Source organism: Oncorhynchus kisutch, linkage group LG13 (assembly GCF_002021735.2).
Source record: "Oncorhynchus kisutch isolate 150728-3 linkage group LG13, Okis_V2, whole genome shotgun sequence".
Lineage (NCBI taxonomy): Eukaryota > Metazoa > Chordata > Actinopteri > Salmoniformes > Salmonidae > Oncorhynchus > Oncorhynchus kisutch.
Window position 1 is genome coordinate 56694540 of NC_034186.2, and position 12776 is coordinate 56707315.

Below are 12776 nucleotides of genomic sequence, written 5' to 3' on the forward strand. Positions count from 1 at the left end.
TTTGGGGACTTAGAGAGCAGTTTCAGAGGGATTTGAGAGAGCCCCACTCAGGCCCGTGGAGGAGTGCCACTTTAAAGTCCACATCACAGACCGGATCAAGCCACCATCAAGCCTTTGATCAGGGTTCGGTTCTGTGGTGCTAAGTCAAGATGACACCACTCAAAGCACAGCTGGAGACCCATATGAAAAACACTAAATTGATCCTTTCCCCCACGTACTGATGAAAACTCAGGGCAAAGCTCAGTTTAGATAAACAGCCGAAAGGCACAGTGCTCCGCCCTTAGTGTTCCACGCAAGCGCTCCATAAAACACACTCGGTTCTTTCCGAAGTATCTGATGTCCTTGGTTCTCAGGAAAACAAAATAGATTTTATAATAAAGGTTGTGGATGAGGAGTTTGAAAGTGTTTGGGGGTTAATGAAGACTGTGGCACCGTGACCTGATAAGTACAGATATTAAGCGAAGACGCTATTAACCAAGTGTCATCAAATTCAGTCAGTTTTCTGGATAATTTTTTTAACAACTATTTATGTATCACTGGAGTTTTATATCACTGTAGAAAAAGTTGATGAGTGGCTGGGTATAGAAGTGTGTGTGTGTGAGCATATCACCCTGACTAGTTCTATTTGCTGAGTCATAGTGTGGGTTGTGGGGCCTTGGGGATGGGGTGTGTGGACTGCTCCATCGGTTCACATCATTGATGGGGTGCTGGGCTCATTAAATCCCCAGATGGCGCATGCACAGGCGTGGTGCAACAAATGGCATTCAACTAAGGACCACATGGGACCCGGGTCTAGCAGATGACCACTGACCACATGGAACCTGTTCTTGCTGGGAGCTCATCTGTTGCGACGAATCAACAGAAATAGATGGACAAAGGGCTGGCAGTATCATTATTAAGTTTCTTAAAGCGATAGCCTAATTAAGCATTATGAAAGCATAACTAAGTGATTCTTTGCTGGCAGTTGGTACACATAAATGTCCAGTAAACCGACAAGCAAACATATTGGAGTGCACTATTCAAGGAACTGTCAGATAAAACCCTTGGCTTTAAATGTAGCTGTGATTATAGAGTAAATTGTGTACCTTCGTTAGAACGAATTTCACCCCGGCATCCCGTGCTGCGTGTTTTAGATGTAATGAATCAAAGAGGATGATGTGATCACATTTTACAGATGTGGTCTGGTAATGACTGAATATCATCCAGAAACAAAGCCGTTTCCCTCCTGACTCACTTCCCACTTAACACGCCCGCCAATGAACAGACAAAGGCATCAATCCGTGATCAGTGGTCTAAAGAGAGAGATAATCAGATTATTTTCCAATATCAACTCCAAAAGCCTGCAGTTTAATTCACTTGTGGACTTACCTACCTCTTACAGTTTCCCCAGAGACAAAAGAGCCATTCAGAATGAAATCAAAGGTAGGAAATATAAGATTGTTTTCCATTAAAGAGTCTCTCTCCCAGCCAATGCTCATTACCGTGGGTGCTCTTACTTGAAAAGAGATGTTTATTTTATGCATTGTATGCATTTATGCACTCTCTGCCGGGGATAATCAAAAGACAGGAGAAAGGGGGAAGAAGAGAATAAGAGACAGAGAGAGAGCAGAGTGGGTTTTGCTTACTCCAAGACTAAACTCAGGAGAAGCTCATAAAACCAGGGGAAATAATATTTGGCTTCCTCTTTATCTGTGGCAACCAGGCAGTCCCGGAAGATTGAGAGGTTTATGGGTAATGGAAATAAGAGAGCAGCCGTGTGGCCCGTCTTTATGAACAGGATTAAGCCTGAGTCGTCAGGCTGTAGGACAAGTGAGTGGGTCTGTTCTCACACATTTAGTAACTGTACAGCAAGAGTGTCTCTCTCTCTCTCTCTCTCTCTCTCTCTCTCTGAGTATGCTGCACAGGGAATCATCCTGATTGATGTTTGCAGTTGTCACCTCATCATCTTGGCTTGAGTGTTTTTGTGTGTATGTCTGATTTTGTTTAGCCTACTAAGTCTGTCTGTCTGTCTGTCTGTCTGTCTGTCTGTAGTCGTCAGGAACTGCAGACCTCCTGGTGACATCCACCACCATGAATACTGCCATAATACTGCCAGGCTGTGACAGAATATCATATTTCCATATTTCCATATGAAAGATGAACGAATGAAGAACAAATGAGAAGCATAAACGATGAGCAGTTCAGTGAATCTAAATATGCGTAAATCAGTGAACACAAACATACATTCTCAGTAATGTCCACCCAGTTCTAAGAACTGATCAAAGACAGTTTGAAAGGGATATCTTACTATTGTCAGTAATGTCCACTAATTTATAAGAACTTCAACAACAAAAAACAGAGAGATGAGGTATTATTTTCCAAGGGAGGCTTCTCTTGCTTACGGTAGGTGTGGCCAAAGAGGTTTGCCCTGACCTTTGCATGGGTGTTTGTGCGCTTGTCTTTGAAGCCGGGTTGAAAGAGCATACCGTAATTGCTGGACTATTAAGCGCACCTGAATATAAACCGCACCCACAAAATTATTAAAAAATCTGTATTTTGTACATAAATAAGCCGCACATGTCTATAAGCCGCAGGTGCCTACCGGTACATTGAAACAAATGAACTTTACACAGCCTTTAAACGAAACACGGCTTGTAACAAAAATAAATAGGCTTTAACGAAACTTGGCTTGTAACAAAAATAAATAGGCTTTAACGAAACACGGCTTGTAACAAAAATGTAACAGTAGCCTTCCAAGAAAGTTATTGGTCACCATCTTCCTCCTCCTGTGCACTGAAACCACTGAAGTCATCTCCTTCGGTGTCGGAGTTGAATAGCCTCAGAATTGCTTCATCCGATGTTGGATCGCTGCCCTCTTCAACACGCAGCAGTCCAGCCTTTCGAAACTCGTTGATGATAGTGGATGATAGCAGCTCTATTTCCTTTTCCAACAGCCAGATCAATCGCCTTTACGTCACATTATGTGACGGTGCTCAGTTTTTTGGCAGCATGAATCTTGTGAAAGCGGGAAAAATCCATAAATTAGCCGCGTCATTGTATAAACCGCGAGGTTCAAAGAGTGGGAAAAAAGTAGCGGCCTATAGTCCGGAAATTACAGTACTGTCAGTCTACAGTCGTGGCCAAAAGTTTTGAGAATGACAAAAATATGAATTTTCAAAGTCTGCTGCCTCAGTTTGTATGATGGCAATTTGCATATACTCCAGAATGTTATGAAGAGTGATCAGATGAATTGCAATTAATTGCAAAGTCCCTCTTTGCCATGCAAATGAACTGAATCCCCTGAAAAACATTTCCACTGCATTTCAGCCTTGCCACAAAAGGACCAGCTGACATCATGTTGGTGATTCTCTCGTTAACACAGGTGTGAGTGTTGACGAGGACAAGGCTGGAGATCACTATGTCATGCTCATTGAGTTCGAATAACAGTGAGGCAAAGACTTTGGAGGATGGCCTGGTGTCAAGAAGGGCAGCAAAGAAGCCACTTCTCTCCAGGACAAACATCAGGGACAGACTGATATTCTGCAAAAGGTTTGGACTGCTGAGGACTGGGGTAAAGTCATTTTCTCTAATGAATCCCCCTTCCGATTGTTTGGGGCATCCAGAAAAAAAACCTGTCCGGAGATGACAAGGTAAGCGCTACCATCAGTCCTGTGTCATGCCAAAAAAGAAAAAGTGATAACTAAGTGGCCATGGCCAGGAAACTCCCAGACCTTAATCCCATTGAGAACTTGTGGTCAATCCTCAAGAGGTGGGTGGACAAACAAAAACCCACAAACTCTGACAAACTCCAAGCATTGATTATGCAAGAATGGGCTGCCATCAGTCAGGATGTGGCCCAGAAGTTAATTGACAGCATGCCAGGGTGAATTGCAGAAGTTTTGATAAAGAAGGGTCAACATTGCAAATATTGACTCTTTCCATCAACTTCATTTAATTGTCAGTAAAAGCCTTTGACACTTTAATTCCATAGTAACATCTGACAAAACTATCTAAAGACAGTGAAGCAGCAAACTTTGTGGAAATTAATATTTGTGTCATTCTCAAATCTTTTGGCCACGACTGTACTCTCTAGGCAAAACCCTTCTGCTATTGCCTCTTTCCTTCTGAGAAATGCTTGAGGTATTTGATCAAAAAACGTTCTCCTTTCTCCAGAGGTAGCTACCATGGTTTAGTGTGTGTGTTGATGTGTGAATGTGTTGATGATGGGTGTGTCTTGGTTTTCAACAGAAAGTGCAGCCTCAATCATGTTTCATAAACAAGTGAGAACATTGTTGACGTGGAAAGAAGAAAAAAACACCTTGTTGTGTCCCATGAAACTTGTGAATAAAAAATTTGCGCACATTGAATATTTGCATTTAAGGAATGAACCTTACAAGATGGGGAAGAAAAAAAACATGCATTCTGATTCTAGTTCTAATGGAACTAGTAAGAGAATCGTAGATGTACAAAAGGGTTGTGAAAAATCCTCATTATCATACTAATCATATTCATAGCAGTTCATAGCAAGAACATGATCTATAGTAGCAGTCCTCAAGAACAGTGGGAGGTATGTAAGAAGCAGTGCACTAGACCAACATAATTAAGTCTTGGGCAGGTTGGTTTAGCTAGCTAAATTGATGACGGAACATCATTTGATTGACCGTACCACACTACTATACATTCTTTATCTAAGTCTTAAGTGAAAGGAGTCTGACTTTGAGATGTTGCCACCGAATGTGTTTCCTTTAAATGCTGAATAACAGTGTGAATACCTGGTGACAGGAGCGATGTAATTAGTGGTGGCAGCTCATCTACTGTTTCCCTTTCACTCTCTGGCAACTTCACTATATCTGCATTCCTGTCATACACCTGATGAGACAGGAGTTACTAGGAAACAAAGAGAGACGGGCTGCTATATTAATTAACCAAGTAGATGGATGAACTTTGTCAAATCAAATCCGCTTCATAAATGCTCCGTCTTCATTAGCTTGTTGCTGATGTTGGATAATGAAATGACACAATATTGTTATGGAAAAACAGCTGAATGTAACTCTGGTTACACAAAAGAACATTGAACAATGTCATAAGTGTTCAATAGGCTCAAATTGTACTGGTATGATTGAAATGTAAACTAGACTCTGCATTATTTTTTATGTATCAGTTTAGTCATTCATCATTTGTCTTGGCGTGTCGTGAAACTCAGTGTCTGCTGAATGTTCCTCTAATGATAGGAAGAGAATGTGATAAGGTAATAAAGAACTCTACAGCGTTTGTGCACAGTGTGTATTGTTCTTTGAATCCAGTGTGTTCTGCCTGTTGCCTCAGTTCTGTCTTCTAAACTGCTCCAATCCCTCAACCACACACACGCGGGAACCACCTGCTGTAAAACTGATTAGTAAAGCATTGTTCTCCTGGTCCTGGAGTAAATGGCTGATTGGATGCTTAATGAGAAAGGGAGGGAGGGCATGTAGAGGTTAGACAACTGCTTCTATTGATACTTTTCCTTTTATGAAGTAATTTGCACGTTTTCTCAGTTTAAAAGATACATTTCCCTTCCCTGGGATAAAGACAATGGAACATTATTGAGAAATTATTATTATATTATATGCCTTCTGTTATCAGAATGTTTGATTGTGGAAATCGTCTCTGCTTCTGTTTGAGTGCTACCCAGTTTTCGGTGTTCCTGTGCTGCAATAGAAAATGCAAGCCTCTTCACGTATCAAGTAATAGCTCATAATACATGTAGGTGTGGACCACAGTTTTTTAGTCGGCTCCGCCAGGTCTGTCCCTGTCCAGGTGTCAACCTGTTTGAGTTGGCTTTGTAGGCCTACCTCTGGAGGGTGCTGATGTTGTAAAGCAAACAATCATTAAGCAACAGACTAGGAATAGGTAGATGAAATAGTAGGAACACGGTTTTCAACAGGTGCTCACCATCCATCTGTTATGACAAGCTGCACTGCTAATTACGCTAGCACGGACGTCTCTTGCATTTTAATGGCCTGCACGCAGCTGATCTTCAAGGCCCTCTCACACATGTGTTACGAGTGAAACCCCGAGCCTTGACTTGTGAATAAATCAGAGGAGAAGCAGCCCTGACAGCCTTGCCCTCCACTCCTTTCACAGGAAAGACAGCCCTGGGAAAAGCAGACAGCGCAGCCTACAAAATGTCATATGGATACGAGAGTTGGCAGAGAGAAACATGAGCGAACACAACATACTGATAGGAGGCTAAGAAATGCAAAGAGTGGGCGGAAGAGAGAAATAGAGAGAGGTTGGAGTGGAGCTAAATGGATTGTGGGAGAAAGATAAAGTGAGAGAAGAGGGGAACAGGGAACGGAAATGGGAGAGAACGTGAGGGAGAAACAAAAAAAGAGAGTGAAGGAAAAGGAGAGAGAGTGGAGAGTAGGTGAGAGACATGAGGAGAGAGGCTTGGAGTGACAGAGAAACACCCAATGCCTGTTCCACTTGGCTCCAGTTCTTCTCTCCCCACAGTGATTTAATGGTGGTGTCGCCCTCCATCCCTTCTATAAGCCCAGTGCTTTATCCCAGCAGTCAGTCCAAAGGTGATGAACGACCTGTTGTGGTTATATTGCCGGCATGTCTGCAGCTGGAGCCCCTCAGAGAACAAATCATTACCTACCCAAACAACCATCCCCAGCACAACACAGACAGATAGCAAAACAACCATAGTGGTCTGATAGCCAATACACCTGGCAATCATTCAACTATGAATAGTTTCACTACGTAGTCATGCATATTCATCAAACATAAGTCAACAGCCATTTACTCTACAGCATTAGCGTTGGACTCTGACATAGCAACTATACATTTGTTTTTCAAATATACCAACCATGTAAAATATCTGTCAGGGTCTATTAGGCAGGAAAAGATGGCCTCCACAATCATATTTATTACTGCAGTTGACTATACAGTCCGGTCACCACAACATGCATTCCCCCTTCATTTTTTAAATATTCTATGTGTGCCTGGCAGTTTCATAACATTTTTTTAGATGGATTGTCATTTCAGTTATAGGTTCAGTCAACATTAATTCATAGCATTCATGACCCCCATCAATATGAGATTCCAATGTTGAGGAAAAAAATCAAGTACTGACTTAATGTTAAAATGTTTGATTCTGTTTGGCTCTTTGTGAGAAATACCTATAGTGTTCTTTTGCAAACCTTATATGCATAACCCACATGGGGTTTTATGAAAGTTTCCATACGTTGGAGACTTGTGGATAGTTTATAAAGCCCAATTCTGGATGCATGCTCATGGAGTAGCACTGTGCCCAGGTTTTTCAATATTTGGTCGAATTCACCGAAGCTCAAGGCTGCAGTCATAGCTTGGCAGTTTCTTGTTATTGAAAAAGTAGCACATCTGGTGTCTGTGAAAATAATATCCCATTGTGCTCAAGGAGCCAATCCAACTTCTCTCCTGTACTCTGGAGAGATGATAATAACCATAATAAAAGATATAGCTCTAAGGTCTTTTAGCAGCATCTCCATCGAGGAAGCAACACAGGCCTGGACTACTGCTTTCCAACTGTTTTCCAGTTAGCGCAGCAGTCAAAAGAGAAAATATCATATTTTTGTCAGATTAACAAGAACATGCAAACAGCAGAGTCACTGGAGAAGCCAGGAATTCCCAATGCTTTGAGAAACAACAAACTTCACGTAACACAGACAGAACTCGAAAACTTGGGCAAAGTGCTTGTTTGATTCAGTATATTCTATCAGACTCCCCACAGGGCAAACACTGGTTGAATCAACGTTGTTTCCACGCTGAACCAATGTGGAATAGATGTTGAATTGGCATTTGTGTCCAGTGGGTCTTGTGTGATAAAATGTACAATAATTACTACTCGTAAAAAGAAAAACTAGTTTCATGAAAAAACAAATCAAGCCATAATAATCATAATCAAGGAATACACGATGTGGGTTAATGAAGGCTGAAATGTAAGACTATTATTGCGGGATTAATACATCTGGGATTTGAGTGTGTTTGTGCCGGTGCTCATAGCTTTACATTGCGTGCACAGTCTCTCAGAACAAAAACAAATCATTGATTTGAACAACCAGACTTTCATTATTAAAGCACTCTGACAATCTGTCTATTGAGCTGAAACAATGTCTCTATAAAGCTCATCGAAGGCCTGTGGAGTCCATTTATACAATAAGTCAGGGGTAGGCAACCCTGTTCCTGGAGTGGCACAGGTGCTGCAGGATTTTGTCCCAACTAGGCACCACACCTGATCAACTGAGCTAATTGATCAGTTCAGTGATTGTCTAAATTCAACACACCTGGTCTTCCAGCTTTGTTAAATCAAAAACATGAAGTGCCTGTGGCATTCTAGAAGCAGCGTTGCCCTAAGTCATCCTAAACACAATGCAATATCAGAATATTAGTACCAAAGACATCCTTGGCTGGAAATGCATACCAATGTCTCTGACCCCATTGTACTTCAAATATGAAAATGCGAGACACTGAAGCAGAAAACAATAGGATACAACAAGGTCAGAGCTCCAGTTGAGCACATCATTGCTTAATTGACTTTGCTTAATGTCTTCGTAACTGTCCATTCCAACTCACCCAAGTGCTTTTTAGCCAGCTACTGTGAAGCCAGAATTTGCCAAAAGTCTCCTATGGAAGTTTGAGACTTTAGGAAATACCTTACCTTCACTTTATTGTTTCAAGTTTGAGAGTTCACAATATAATATCTCACTCTAACTTAACTGTTGCAAATTTGAGATTTCAGGATATAATATTTCACCGTAATTTGCTGTTTTGAAGATCTGTGACAATAAAATAATATGCATATGAGCTGTCTGTTTGCCCTAAGATACTAGTTTTATGAAGCATTGAATTCACCACACGTCTGTCCTCACTTTGGCCCCTGGGTGCAATTACTCAAAGACACTGTGCTCATTTGATTAGTCCTGTGTGACAGATGGGGCCTACTCAATGAACGGGGCCACACTATTTATGGAAATGACTTCACGGGCAATTAACAGCAGAAATTTGAATGTGGGCTGCAAGTCATCACAATTATTTTTATTTTTGTGATTCATAACGACAAAAAAAATTATAATATCTAATAAAAACATGGTTGTTTGTTGTTTGTTCTAACAAGCGTGAAAAAGCAGGGATAATTAACGCTCTTAATGTGATAATGATGAATGGTTTGCATATCCTTTTAAAAGTGCCATCAATAAACTGTGAAGACTCATTCTTTCATATGGAACTTCTAAACAATTACTTTTACATGTTTGACCCCAGAAAGCACGCCCATTAACTAGGTCTACGTGCCAAATTTTAGTGCACTACCGGGTCAAAAGTAGTGCACTATAAAAGGAAATTGGACATCAAAATACTCCGTATGATTTGATTACAAGTATGCAACGCTAGCTGTCATTATATTTGACTTAACCTTGTGAAATATGTTGCATTATACATTCCTTTACAATTCATCAGATGAGATGAAGCACTCCAGCTGTGGAACAACATGTAATCACAAGCTTTAGTACAACCACCATAGAGACAACAGCTTTAGTACAACCACCATAGAGACAACAGCTTTAGTACAACCACCATAGAGACAACAGCTTTAGTACAACCACCATAGAGACAACAGCTTTAGTGCAACCACCATAGAGACAACAGCTTTAGTACAACCACCATAGAGACAACAGCTTTAGTGCAACCACCATAGAGACAACAGCTTTAGTGCAACCACCATAGAGACAACAGCTTTAGTGCAACCACCATAGAGACAACAGCTTTAGTGCAACCACCATAGAGACAACAGCTTTAGTACAACCACCATAGAGACAACAGCTTTAGTGCAACCACCATAGAGACATCAGCTTTAATACAACCACCATAGAGACAACAGCTTTAGTGCAACCACCAGAGACAACAGCTTTAGTACAACCACCATAGAGCCATCATCTTTAATACAACCACCATAGAGACAACAGCTTTAGTGCAACCACCATAGAGACAACAGCTTTAGTGCAACCACCATAGAGACAACAGCTTTAGTGCAACCACCATAGAGACAACAGCTTTAGTGCAACCACCATAGAGACAACAGCTTTAGTGCAACCACCATAGAGACAACAGCTTTAGTGCAACCACCATAGAGACAACAGCTTTAGTACAACCACCATAGAGACAACAGCTTTAATACAACCACCATAGAGACAACAGCTTTAGTGCAACCACCATAGAGACAACAGCTTTAGTGCAACCACCATAGAGACAACAGCTTTAGTACAACCACCATAGAGACAACAGCTTTAGTACAACCACCATAGAGACAACAGCTTTAATACAACCACCATATAGACAACAGCTTTAGTACAACCACCATAGAGACAACAGCTTTAGTACAAATCAAATCAAATTGTATTTGTCACATACACATGGTTAGCAGATGTTAATGCGAGTGTAGCGAAATGCTTGTGCTTCTAGTTCCGACAATGCAGTAATAACCAACAAGTAATCTAACTAACAATTCCAAAACTACTGTCTTATACACACAAGTGTAAGGGGATAAAGAATATGTACATAAAGATATATGAATGAGTGATGGTACAGACCGGCATAGGCAAGATACAGTAGATGGTATCGAGTACAGTATATACATATGAGATGAGTATGTAAACAAAGTGGCATAGTTAAAGTGGCTAGTGATACATGTATTACATAAAGATGCAGTAGATGATATAGAGTACAGTATATACGTATACATATGAGATGAATAATGTAGGGTATGTAAACATTATATTAGGTAGCATTGTTTAAAGGGGCTAGTGATATATTTTACATAATTTCCCATCAATTCCCATTATTAAAGTGGCTGGAGTTGAGTCAGTGTGTTGGCAGCAGCCACTCAATGTTAGTGGTGGCTGTTTAACAGTCTGATGGCCTTGAGATAGAAGCTGTTTTTCAGTCTCTCGGTCCCAGCTTTGATGCACCTGTACTGACCTCGCCTTCTGGAAGATAGCGGGGTGAACAGGCAGTGGCTCGGGTGGTTGTTGTCCTTGATGATCTTTATGGCCTTCCTGTAACATCGGGTGGTGTACAACCACCATAGAGAGAACAGCTTTAATACAATCACCATAGAGACATCAGCTTTAGTACAACCACCATAGAGATACATCATTTAGTTATTTGTTAATAGACAGATTGATATTTAAAATAAATCAGGAAGGAGCACAAGAGAAAAGGCTGTTAAAGGGATATAAAAGTTATTTGTGCAATACAACTTTGTTTGGAACGGTACCCAGCTGCCTCTCAATTACAATTAGCTTAATTGGGGCCCATTTTGTTTTATGAATTGAGGGTTTCAATCACTCCAAAGTGCGAAGATTGAAAGAGCCCAACTGTCAATCAACAGTGGCGGCCCATAATTGCCGTCTGCTTTCGCACAGAAGAGTTTTCCTATTATTATTCCCCTTCATCCGGAATATACTGCTTTCAAAGCACTACCTGGCTCTTTCGATTAGCACACTCTTGTTTTTCAAACCGCGCCGGCCTTCTCTACCCACTTCTGCAACAAACTCCCAGAGCTGCGATCGTCAATTACCCAGAAACTCCGAGATTTACTGTATACGCAAAAGTGCATGCAACTGCACTAGCACCGGAAGATTACCTCAAAGCCACTTGAAGCTAAAAATCGAGGGAAACGTTTGAAGGTATAAATTTGGTCTTACTTCATTTCCTACCAGTGACTTCATAATCTGCTGTGTACAGTTAGCCATCTAGAAATCAACGATACGAAAAGGACGGGAAAACATCAAATCCCAGCTATGATTCAGATCTGAAGAAGGATAGTCCTCATTACGCTTTGGCCATTGCGATATGCAAAAGTGGCGAAAGTAACATTAAAAAGCAATAATGCCAGCTCTTTGGCTTTGCATGATGTGTTCATTATGGACTTGAATGATAATGAAGGCGAGTGGAAGAAAAAAAATAAGTCCTGCAAATCGTAGGCTCACCATAGAGCAGCAAGTATGCCCCAGTTATCATCTAGCTTTAGTTAATCAGTGGTATCACTTACAAAATAACAAAGCACAATAGCAATCAGTCCTGATGTTATAACGCCGCAGAACATAATGGAGCAATAAGCAGAACATTACTTCAGCATATTGCTACAGATGGGCTTGATAACGCCACACTGAAAGTAAATAGCAAGCAGATCATATACAATATCACGGGAATCCCTTTGTGAATCCTACTGGTTTGGATTTTTTATTTAAAAAATTATATTTAGGATAAACACCAAAGTAGACATGGTAACATCCCGTTCACTTGATCCATCATAAAGGTGTCTAGTGCAGAATGAATTATCTGTGTATTACGGTGTCCAGACTAGGACGCCACGTTCATGGAAGTTGTGACTCTGTCCTAATATGGACGCCGTAGAGGAATAACCCCTGACCGATGCTCTGAATAACCTCTGACAGGTGGTGACAGAGTCAGAGAGGTTCAGCCTACCAACACAGTCAGCAGTCAATAGGACTCTTGCATTCTGACTATAAAATGTTCTGGTCCCCCCCTTGTTCACTAAACACTAAATCAAGCCATTCTGAAGGTTTTTCCTCCAGATATGAATCAGCTATTCATACTGTAGCACACAAGTGCAAAAATGATGATCTGCCAAATCAATAACTAATTAATAAAAACTTCTCTCAGGTGGCTGTTATTGGACGGTAAAGGAGGCAGGTGGAGGGCCATTGGTCAAATACCAGGGGGAACGAGTCCTTGGAAAAGAAGCCAGACATGAA